This window comes from Condylostylus longicornis, unplaced genomic scaffold (assembly GCF_029603195.1).
Source record: "Condylostylus longicornis isolate FDR11 unplaced genomic scaffold, ASM2960319v2 ptg000064l, whole genome shotgun sequence".
NCBI classification, from domain to species: domain Eukaryota; kingdom Metazoa; phylum Arthropoda; class Insecta; order Diptera; family Dolichopodidae; genus Condylostylus; species Condylostylus longicornis.
This window is the reverse complement of record NW_026578032.1, coordinates 916,125-929,110: the sequence shown is the minus strand read 5'-3', so window position 1 is coordinate 929,110 and position 12,986 is coordinate 916,125. Positions and strand designations below refer to the sequence as shown.

Sequence of the window (12,986 nt, the reverse complement as noted above, 5' to 3'; positions counted from 1 at the left end):
ACTGAAGACGGGCGAAGATAACGCGGCTACTTGGCTCTTTAAATTAATTATTTGACCAGTTTTAAGGTTTAAAACATGTATAATTTTAGTTTGTAATTAATAACAAAAAAAAAAAATCAAATTTTAGATTAAGTCAGATAGATTATTAAATTAAGTCAGGTATAATATTCCTAGTTTTAATAGATTTTAATTTTTATTGTTTGTTGTCTTAATTAGAAGAAAATCAGCTTTAATAAAGTGCATATGTAGCGCACGAAATATATATGTACAAAAACAAAAAAATATTTTATTCCGAATAAAAGGAAGTTTTCCTTTTCATACCAATAAAAAAAAAATTATGTGATAATTTCTTAGAAGAATACTAAAGAAATAATAATAGCACTAATAATACAGTACGTAATTCAATAAATCAAAATTTTGTATTTTTAGTAACCGTAACAGAAAATGAAATTATTGAAATTGCTACAAATCTGATAAGTATGCTGTACCAATGAATAAAAGTTACCGACATTCTGCAAATAATAAATATTATTAACCAACGTTATGTGATCTAATACATTTCTGACTAACGCAACTTATCCTGATTGCTTAAAAAAGTCTGTTATTGTACCCATCCACAAAGGTGCACAAAAAACGAACAGTGGTACGTTAATTATAGACTAATATCAATAAATTCAATAAGTGAGTATGAGAAATTTAATATAAGCAAAATATTCAAAATATTCAAAATATGAAAAATCTAATATATAAACGAATTTTTGGCTCTTTTGAATGTAAAATCCGATATTACTGATTCTGCAGTTACCGTAACACTAGATCATGTTTATTGTGCATTACATTGTGTGAAGGTTATTTGGTTGCGGGTGTTTTTTTTTGATTTAAGTAAAGCATTTGATGTGGTTAATCATAGTCGCCCTCTAGAGCATCTTGAAGGTTTTAGAATAAGAGAAGTTACTTACTGAATAGATTTCTGGAAGGGCTGTAGACTCTAAAACCTCTTACAAAATTTATTTATGTAATTGTTTATTCTTTTGAGAAAATCTTATTTTTAAAATTTCTTAAAATCGATATTATTTTTATATTTTTAATTTTAAGTATGATTGTATTTGTAGGTGCTCCTTCTAGTTTTAAATTAACAAAGTATCGAAGAATTGATTATATGAAAATAATATTATATACGAATGCCGATGGTGATATTTTTTATATTTTTAAAAAAAGAGGATAAAATTTGCGAATTTTTAAAAGAAGAAATGTTTATTGAATCATCTATATAAATCAAATTGTATAACACTCACCTGCATTTAATTTGTTTTTGCATTTCAATTTTGGGAAAATTTTCAAAAATCGTAATTTTTATTAAACATCTTTTAGCCAAATTAATTGAACGTCGATGGTGTTTTCATTGTAATTAGGCCTTCACATTTGTTCGGGTATGATATTGAATTTTGTGTTTAACAATTAGATATTTGAAAAATTCAGTATTCCATGCCATATAAACTGTCAAATACCGGACATTCAAATTTCTGACCATAAAATCAAGTACCCAGTCTCTTAAGTTTCTGAACACACATATGTACATACATTGTATGTACGATTATCTAATAAATTAGCTTTATTAATCCATTTATAGTATCCAGTAGTTCCATTTTCCTGATTATATTTATAAATAGATCTATTTTCAATTTAAATATCATTTTGAATTTACATACTTCATGTAAATTAATTTTAAAATAATTTTTTTCACAAATTTTAGCTTGTAAAACTAATAATAATTTTAGAAATAATATTTTTTGTTGAAATTTCAATTTTCCAAACACAAAAAAAAAGGAAACTATGATGAGAAATTTTAAAATTTTTAAAATTTAAATTTTTGTACAAATTGTAAATATTCTAGTTACTACATAAGTATGATTGTATTCGATGACTGTCTTTGGAAAACATTTTGTTTTTGTGGCTCACATCTTTGTGTGCTCAACCAACACTAGGGAGATTGTGTCAAATAATATCTGTAACATTTCTGCATTGAATGTTATATTAATTTATTAATTTACTGGAGATAGTATTCATTTTTCCTAATTGCATCAATATTGTCACAGACTTTATGGTGACAACAAAATTTGTACCAGCATTAGTATATACTGGAAAACATTGAAAATTAGTATTCACATGATTGTAATTAAGTAGATTCTATGTTCTTCAAACCGTATATCTTTACTTATGCAAATACATATAACCTTAAAGTTTATTTTATAATAAGCCGAATATATCATGATATTTTACTGTAAATCTATGCACAGTACAATTTACAGTATACAAATTGCAGTAAAATTAAGTAAATTTACTGTAATTATAAAACTACTGATTGTATGTGTATATGTGATTGTAAACTTGACATAATTATTCATATTTTATAGCTTGCATTACATCCAATTTTACTTACATTTTATGCTTAAAAAAAGCAAAATCAAAAAAAGAAGAAGAAAGTGTAGAAGAAAATTTTTACTTCTTTATGACTTTTTGTTGATTTAATAGTATTAAAAATTCAGTAATAAAAAAAAATTTTATGTACACAGAAAATTTAATTATTCAAAAAATTATACGAAATAATTTTTTTTTTACTATGACGGTTGCACTGCGCTATCATTGACGTCATTGTTATTAATTGTATTTTATATTTTGCATTTCTTCCTTGTTGTCTCTTCATTACTATACTAAATGACAATTTTAATAAAAATTTATTTAATAATTATTATGAATTTTTTTTTTTGATATTTTTCTGTATAAGACAAGTTTATTATTCATCAAGATTGGATTTTTGCAATATTGAACAATATTTTTCTTTTGAAATTTGAAAAATTAAAATGCCAGTGTCAGTTAAAATATTATAAAATATTTATTAAATAAAATAATAAAAATAAGTCAAAATTCCTTCAAAAAACGTCATATATGCAAAAATAAAGTATAACACTCTCACACAAGTAGATCGACCCCGTATTTAACTAGAAAAATATCTAAAATTATATTTTGTTATCACAAGGTTTCAAATAGCAATAATTTGTACAAAAAAAAATACGATCATTGTTTGTTAAAATCAAATCTATGGTCAATCCTTTTAATTTCTCTTATTCAACATTATTCCGAATAAAATATTTGTAATACCCTATAAAAACTAATCGTTTAATGAACCAGTGCATCATCGTCAAACTTTTTTATACTGTTAAAAGTTTGTGGTATAACATTATAAAGTTAAATATTAAAAATTTAAAAATAATATCAAAAACCATTTTGATATTACATAATTCAATTTATGTAGATGGGGGTTGGTTAGTTAATTTTCGGCAAAATGAGAAATTTGCTCATTCCGGAATTACTTCAAAAATTGACAACATCTGTATAACACTTGAATGTATAATTAAAATATATGTATTACAAAGTGATAAATAAAATTTCACCACACTCTCCGGTGAAATCATTAAACTTATATTAATGGTCAAACTACAAAAGTGTTAGAACTAGAGTGTGGAACACTCCTAAACTTGATGAATTTTGAAATATTGTTTTTTTTTTTTGGAATTTTAAATTTTTTAATACTTTTTTTTTGAACATTACCTTTTTTTTACAATACCGGAGTATCGAAGGCCAAGAAAAAAACCAAAAGTTTCCAACACTTTAATTCTTTTATATCAAAGTAATAAATAAACTATAAAATTAGTTTTAGTGGCATTTAAATTTTTAGTGGTAGAACTAAAAGTTGAAGGATAGTAAAATATTTTAATTTTTGAAAAGAAATTTGTAACATTTTAATAAATAAATTCTTTTTTGCATATTTCATTTATGACTTTGTGTAATAACATAAAAGAAAAAGTTAAAAATTTTTTAAGTATAAAAAAAAAAAACAAAAATTCTGTTAGTAAAATATGCAAAAAATTTTCTTTTTTGACAAAGCAAAAATAATGAAAACTTCCTTACATTTTGTTGCTCTCACACATTTTTATATTTCTCGTATACATGCTGGTATACAACGATAATTGAAAGTATTTTGTATAGTTATGCATGAATGCATTTCTGCCGGATATTTTTCTATGTTGTACAAACTATGTACACTCAAAATATTTTTCAACAAAATTTAAAAAAAAAAAATAATTTTTTTTTAATTTTTTTTTCTTGCTTTTAACCATTAAAGTTTGTTCTTTTGTACACAAAAAAAAAATTCATGTATTAAAAATTTTAAGAAGAAAATCAAAGCATATGACATTAAATTCAACTTTTCCACCACATAACTACCACACTATACTGTTGTATTCTTATAATATTTTGATTACTAAATTTTACAGCAGTTTGTGTCATCACTATACCATTTTTTTCTCTCTCTTCTGCACCATATACATTTTTTTATGATTTTTTTTTTTATTTTTGGTTTAAAAGTTAAATTAGCAATTTTGGGAAAAATTTGTCGGAAACAAGAGAAAACTTGAAAAAGATTTTTTTTTTTTTAAATATTAAAAGCAAAAAGTAAAATTAAGTCTGCAGTCTACTAAACAATTAAAATTGTAATTGTACTTTTCTTTTTTTTTTAAATTACTCTCATTTGTATGAGAGTGTGTTTGTGTGGCAGCACTTAAAACAATAAAACTTCCTGCTTTATATGTACACACATATGTATTTCAAATGTCAGACTTTTTGGCGATATTTAAAAATTATTTTGTGAATGAAAATTTTTTTTTTATATTTTTTTAAAATGAAAATATTGTTTCACATTTCAAAATTTCAAAAAAAAAAAGAGAAAAAAATTATTTTAACTAAATATAGAATGAGTGTACAATAAAATTATTTTTCAAAATCAAAATGTAGCCAAAATATTTCTTTTGTCTTGTTTTTTTTGGCATAATTTATAAGATCATAAATCACATTTAAAAATTAATTTCAAATAAGGTTGAAAAGATAATATCCTTAAACTTAATAATGTATGCAATATTTTTTAAAAAAAAAATTTTCGAACACACATACATATTTACGTATGTTTCGTTACTATGATGTGGTATATAATATGAGTTATAGAGAGATCAAAATCAAAAGGGGTTGCATTTTCCAAAAGTAGGCATTTATAAACTAGGTCCCGGGTCGATTTAACCATCACCAGTTAAGGAAATTTCAGGATTGAATTATAAGAACACACATTTCTCTCTGGTGGCATTCCATTTAACGGCAAAGAGTAGTTATGGCTTTTACTACGGGACCTACACTTTTATATATAGACTAATGTACTTAAGTGTATAGGAAGGCGTACATCTCACGAATTTATATTTTGTAAACCAAAATTTTTCCGTATTTAGTTCTGAGAAGCCTATTGGTGCCATCTATTGAAAAACAAGAAAACTGTGCTAATTTCATATCATAGAGTACCTAACCCTATTAATCTTTCCATTTTTCAATTCGACCAATACATACCCCTCTTGTTAAATTTTCACATGCGTGGTCTATAATGTTTGATTTTCTAAATTATGATTTCGCATTGTTTAACAGTATTTATATATATTTATAATATTATACTAGCAGATAAAACCTTAATTTAGCGTTACACAAAAACCCTATTGTAATCGTTCATTTTTTAATTTACATAATCCGGGTACGTATTCTTTTGTTTTAATATTTTAATTACATAAAACATCCTTTTTTTTTGTATATAGGAAAATATAACTTCGTTCACTTTGATTATTTGTACACTATATGTAAAATTATACTAAAAATTACCATATTATGACTTTGGCAGATATATAAGATAAGAGTTATAACACAAAGAACTTATTATTAATATGAAATACATTCAAATTCATTAAATATATATGTATATGTATGTTGAATTGCTAATTTTTAATTAAAGTTTAAAATAATTTTGAATTTAAATGTTTCTTAATTCATAAAGTAAAAATTCTCATATTCTCACCGCGTACCCTTTAATTTATTGTTATATATCCAGAAAAATTTCTATTCAAATAGTTTAATGTTAGAGAAGTGAAACAAGAAGGACCAATTTCGAAATAATACAAGTGTGATAAAAGCCCACTATTGTCTATACATACAAACATAAAAATTGTGGAAACAAATTTTTTATACCCCCCCTTAAAATTTTAATTTCAAATTCCGAAATCTACTGTCTACGCATTTGCTACCCGCACTTATAACAACACTTAAATAAGTTTCCGAACTTTTAATTACAACTAAAATATTAAATTTTAATAAAACTTAAACCTTTTTAATCAAATTTTAATTTTTCTCTGAAATCAGTCAAAAAAATCTTATCATAGATTATTTTTTTCTTTAAATAAATACTATACATACATATATACATTTTACATCAAGGTTAACCGTACAATTAAATTTCTTTTTGAATTTTGAGAATAATATTATTCAATTCCCTTAAGCAAAATAAAAATAGGCAAGAACAGAAAAAATGTTCGCGTAAATAAATTTAATTATTAAATTTAAGATTTAGCGCCACCATATGAATTAAATTTTATTTTTAGTGGCACAAATATAATTTATATACAACAGATGTCGCTAATTTTATACAAATTTATATATGTGTGTATTTCTGAAATATAGTGATAGAGTAGTAAAATAAAATTAGAACAACGAATAAATTGTGTAAATATAATTTAAATAAAAAAAAAATTTGTTTAATCATAATTTTTATGTTATTATACAACATTCTCTTGATTAAAAGTTCATTTACTTTATTATTTACAACTTTTATTTTGTATAAAAGATAAAATTTTGCGGTAGCAAACATTAACCGTTCAAATCAAAAAATTAATGATCAAAAAATTATCATGTATGAATGTAGACTCTTTGAGTAAAGAATTTGTAAATTATTAGATTAAATAAAATCATGATCGAATTTTCAGTTAAACTTGTATAACAGTTATGCTTAAATTTTGAATTGTTACACGCATTCCTTTTAATAAATGTAATAATTTAATCGTTATGGTTTGGTAGAGTTCTTAGACATCAGTACTCAGTAGTGTTATACGATTGGAATATTATATTCTATCAAGAAGAACTAGCCTATATAAAAGAGTATGATTGGAACGAGAAGTTGTATGATTGAAACGAGACAATGCAGTTGAAACCAGAGATGGCTTTACATTTTTTTATGTATAATAAATATTGTATATTTTGTTTACGATAATTTGAAGTGTTATATTCCTTAAATAGAAATACAGCATTTTTATTCAATTGAATAATTATAAGTTTGGTTAAATTTAGAACAAAATAAAGACGGCAAATAATTTAAGTTTCAAATTAATTTAATTCAAGTCTAGTTAATTACCATATTATATACGAGTATATATATATATACTTATCACATTTTCTTGAAAAATATATTAATCACCAATTTACATGGTATTGATAAAAATTCAAATTGAAAGAAATTATACAATAATATCAATATAACAGTTATTTATGTGTACATGTAGGTATGTATATACATATACACAGTAACCATCCTTACTTTTGATCTTAAATTTTCGAGAAAATAATATTTTATATTATGTACCTATATTATTTGATTTTTTTTTTAATAACCCCTTTCTAAGAAAATATCCTTTAAGATAATTCTCAGATAATTGATATCTTTAATATAAAATAATAAGCGTATTATTATATAATTTCATATTCCTTAAATATACATAAGTACATAATATTGTATAAAAACGAAAATATTTGTAAATAGAAAAGAATAAGAATAAAAATACGAAAAAAAAATAATTTTTTAAAGGAAATTACTTAATTGGCATACTTTAATAATTTAAAAAGGATCTTGATTTATTTTAAATTTAAAAAATATTGAGGTACTTAATTTTTATCTTTAAATTTACTTTAATTTATTTGAAATTTAATATAAATTTTTATTTTAATAATAATAATTTAATTTATTTAAAATTATTTGCTGATAGAAGTATACGCAACATTTTCAAATTCAATTTAGAGAAAAATTAATATAGAAATTTTGGTGTAGAACGATTTCTTCGTGTATGTTTAATCATCCTATATCTTACATCAAAAATTTTGTAAAAAGAATTTGTAGTATATTGTGCTGGTTTTGCTTAGCTATACACATGAAGAGATTACCGAATAAAATATTTAATATTCTTTTGGCCATATTACTATTCACAGTTGCGTATTTAGTTTCCTATTGCAAACAAGCCCTCAATTTATATCATCATATATTTTACTTGAATAATTATACTGAATAATAATACTTTGAATAAATTATTTTAAATTCAGATTAAAATTTTTCTCTTTTAAAAGTTAGTCTTTGTAAACAAAATTTTACAAATATTTTTTACATTTATTGATGTCTATATGAGCTAGAGTCTATATGAGTTAAATGATTTCTAAATAAAAATAAAACTATTATCGATTTCCATTAATTGATTTTCTCTAACATTATTCTCTGCAACATTTTGAGATAAATTTTTATTACTCGTACTAGCCAACCAATTGCATTTTGCCTAAAGAAAAGAATTGATTTTTGATACTCCACATGATTATACAAAAATTGTATTCAACATATCTGTGTTAATTTTGTGGCCTCTCGCGTGATTTATATGGTTGACCTATTGATAAATTTCCTCGTAAATCTATTAAAATCTATTAAAATCTACTAAATTATTAACAAATGTAAAAACGCGGCCATACAAAATTTATATTACATACATATTATAGATAATAAATATATAGAGATTAATGTGTTCTATACGAAATGTATTAAATTTAACGAAATTTGTCACAAAATTTTAAAATATTTTTCTCGAAATATTATTGTTAAGCTGCTTTAAATTGTAAAAGTTCTTATTCATAAGCTGCTTTAAATTTTAAAAGTTCTTATTCATAAGCTGCTTTAAATTTTACAGGCTTGAAAATTTCTGAGAATAATTTTTATTTTTTTGTGAATTAAATCAACATTTCAACTTTTTCCATTTGGGATCTTATTCATCATATATGCCTCAATTAAATTCGAATTTAATGTCGAAATTAAGATCTAGTTAATTTCATTTATATAAAGGTTTCTCTATATTAAAATTTCATTCATTTTTAATAATATTATTTTAGGAAAAATAATTTAATCTCAATAAGTACCTGTATATATACATTTAAAATTGATTAGTATGTTCAATTTTCATAAGATTTTCTTAATTTTCAATAACATTTTCCATCTTTCAATTTAATCTCATTTCATTTCTCCAAAAACAAATTGTATAGTTTAACCCAAAACAATCTTAGAAGAAAAATTAATATTAAAATTTTCATTTTGGACAAATATAAATTACATACATATATACATATTTGTAAATTATTTGAAAGTTTTTTTATCTACAAAATTTATTTTTAGCTTTTCAATTACATTTTTCATAAAGAATTTATATAAAATACCTTTATTATTTATTCTTCATGTCTTACCATTAAAATTATTCATAAAATCAATCAATTTCATTCAAATATATATTAGACGTATATATACGTATATATATTTGTAAATATATTCTAGTAGATATATTGATCTAGATATATTTTTTTTGAAAAAACATGTACAATATTCGAAATTACTTACGTATTTCGTAAATATATTTTGTTTCTTAAACGCACGTGGGCCTAATATACTTACTATACATTGAAAATGATTAAAATTGAAGAAGAGAGAAGAATTTTCTAAATTAATAATCCTGTATACATATACATACATACTCGTATGTATGTAACATAGGAAAGAAATCTAAAAAATAAAAAAAATTTCTTATTTTTAATCGACATTTTTTGTTTTTTTTTTTCATTTTCATTTCAATTCGTATTTTTTTGCTCTTCAAATATTCGCTTGAATTTATATTAAAGATATTGGAAAAAAAAATAAGAAGAAAATGTAGAAAAGGATTTGAAAGAATTTCCAGAAAACCACTTAAGTTGAAATTAATAAAAAAAATAAGAATTCTTTATATGTATGTACGTAATATAAGCGAAGAAAAAAAAAGAAATTAATTAAAAATTTCAACTGAAGCGTTCCTAAAAATTTTTCTTTCTTTTTTTTTTTTCTATAAATTTAAAATTATTTATTCGAAATCATTAATGACATTATAAATTCATATTAAATCATTTTTTTATGCCTATCCGATGGATGGGTTTGCCAAATATATTTAATTATTGCATATACATACATACATAGAGAAATTATAAATAAGCATAATCAGGATTTAAAATCTTTAAATAACAAAAAAAATATAAATAAATAAGAAGAAAAATCTGAAAATTATTTTGGAAAGGAAACGCGTTATTCAAATTTAAATCATGATTAAATTATTTTAGGCACATGTTTTGAAAAAAATTAGATTAAATTTCAATTAATTATTTAAAAAAAAAATATTTCAATATTTTTCAAAATCAATAATTATTTATTAATAAGAAACTTGTATTTCAAGTTTTTTTTTTTAAAATCTTATTAGTCTAAGACTCTAAGCAATTGATTTACTAAATATAGAAAAAATCTGTTTAATTTTGTATTTTATTTTTCAGTGAATTAATTGAGGAATTGGAAAGTTGAATATAATTTTTGGTAGAAGATCTTCGGTAATATTGATAATTTTGTATTTTCCACAAAAACACGAAGAAAATGTATATACAAAGGAAGCTTGCGCTCAAGTGTTCATTTAAAAATTATTTTAGCATGACGCTACAAAATTTTTAACAAAATCAGTTCAACAAACTCCAGTAACTGTTTAATATTTGCAGTCTGTATAATTTTCTTATTAACGGCAGTATACCTTTTATAAAAAATGCATTTTTAATTTTGATTTAATTTGAATTCGAGTCTCGAATTACTTAGAACCATATATGAATGGACAACTTTAAAATTGTTTTAAACTAAAACAATAATTTTAGCAAAAATATTGAATTGTATTAGAAAAACCCAATTACTATGCATTTCTATATTTCTATAGTTTCTTTTTATTATAAGAATAAAATATAATAATTATATGTAGGTTCAAAAATAAAAATTGGAAACTGATGGTGGCAGACGTAATATGGATTTGCTTAACGACATTTTATAGATTTCAGCTAAGTATTCAATATAACAAAAATATTTTATAGACACATCATTAAATTTTATTTTATTTTTAGGGAATTACTTATACAATTAAAAACAAATTTGTTTCAAAATCAACTTATCATCTAATCTGGCAAGTTTAAATGAAGACCGCAGTAAAATTGGAAATATTTAGACTTGATATAGTCCAAATGCATGTAAAATTATGTGGATTTTGAACAAAATTAAGGAAAATTCATAAAATAATATTAATTATAGTGATTTTAGTTAATATTCCAAAGATTTAATACAAAAATTTTGTTTTCATAAAATTAAATTTAACAATATAAAAAAAATATAAAATTTTGAATGTATTTTTTTACTTACGATTAATCTTTTTTATATATATTTTATGTCCAATATAATAGCTAATAATTTTAACAATTAATAAATTTATATTTGTATATTAAAATTTTTATTAATTTTATTATTATATAAAATGATGCTTTAAAAAAGTTAGAAATTATAATTTTTAATTTTAAAATAAGAAAAAATTTATGAAAAATTTTGAAATTTATGCATGAAATTATTTTTATTTAAAAAACTAAAAAACAGCAAGTCTTTCACCAGTACAGATAGTAATTAACATTATTATAATTATATTAAATTCTAATTAATTCACAATTTCAATTTCAAAAAATTAATTAATAGCAAAAAATTATATTAAAAATGCATTATTAAATTATTATTTAAGATCATTTTTCAGAATTTATTAAAAATTTAATTCTTTATTTACATATTATACATTATTTATTATATTATCAATAATAAATTAAATATAATTAATTAAATTTAATAAATAATTATTATATTATACAATATTGTTCTTAAATTTTAATTATTTTATAATTTTTGTTTATATTGTATGAGTATTATGTGAATTTAATAATTTATAAATTATTAATTTAATTTCTTTTCTTATTCTTATATATATATTAAATTATTATAGTTATTTATATAATTGTATAATAATTTAAATGAAAATTATATAATATTAAATAATAATAGAAAAATTAAAATAATTATATTTTTCATCAGGGTGGATAGTAAAGCACTTTAAAAAACATTTTTCTTTAAATCTTTTTTCAAATTTGTATTTATTTATTTTTAATATTTACATTAAATAATTAATATATTATTGTTTAAATACTATGTAAATGCACATTAATTATAAATTTAAAAAATTAGATGTAGGTATATAATTATTAATTTTATAATTTATTAATTTTATATTTATTTATTTTTTTAATATATAAAAAAAATTATTGTATTTATTTTTCATATTTATTTTCTTTAACTTCACATTTATTTCATTGTAATTTTTTTTGTTAATATTAATTGTTATTTTGTTTCATTCTGTTATATTTTTTGTTTAATATTAATATAATTTTTTAAATTTAAATACATAAAGTGAATAAAATGCAAAATTTTAATTATTATCAAATAATAAATTTTGCTTAAATATACTATTATTACAATTTTAAATAAATAAATTACAGTAATTGAAAGAATTTATGATTTTATAACCATTTTATTTTATTAATACTTTTACCGTAGTATTAATTTAATTTAATATAAATATTTAGTGTACAATAAAAATTGAAAATATAGAAACACTGCACAATATACTAATGTCATGAATCCAAAAATTGATTATACACCTTTTTTAATTCAATTATATGAAGCATTAATGCACCTGGTGGCAAGTGTATAAATGAATATTTTAAATAAAATTCAACCTTTTATATACGATAAAATTGTCAATACATTAGAAGTCCAATTGAATTGATTTTATTTAATATACCACCAGTATAACACATAAATGATATATGTTCTATATATTATT

The 12,986-nt window shown here is 21.3% G+C and overlaps 1 protein-coding gene across 1 annotated transcript in view; it reads right to left on the bottom strand.

Moving 5' to 3' along the window:
- The window catches only part of LOC129612220 (diacylglycerol kinase 1), a 204,505-nt gene extending 192,989 nt beyond the window's left edge, over positions 1 to 11,516 (bottom strand). The window contains exon 1 of the mRNA XM_055525747.1: positions 11,468 to 11,516. The gene's annotated coding sequence lies outside the window, so the exon portion shown is untranslated. The remainder of the gene's footprint in view (positions 1 to 11,467) is intronic.
- Positions 11,517 to 12,986: the final 1,470 nt, after the last annotated feature.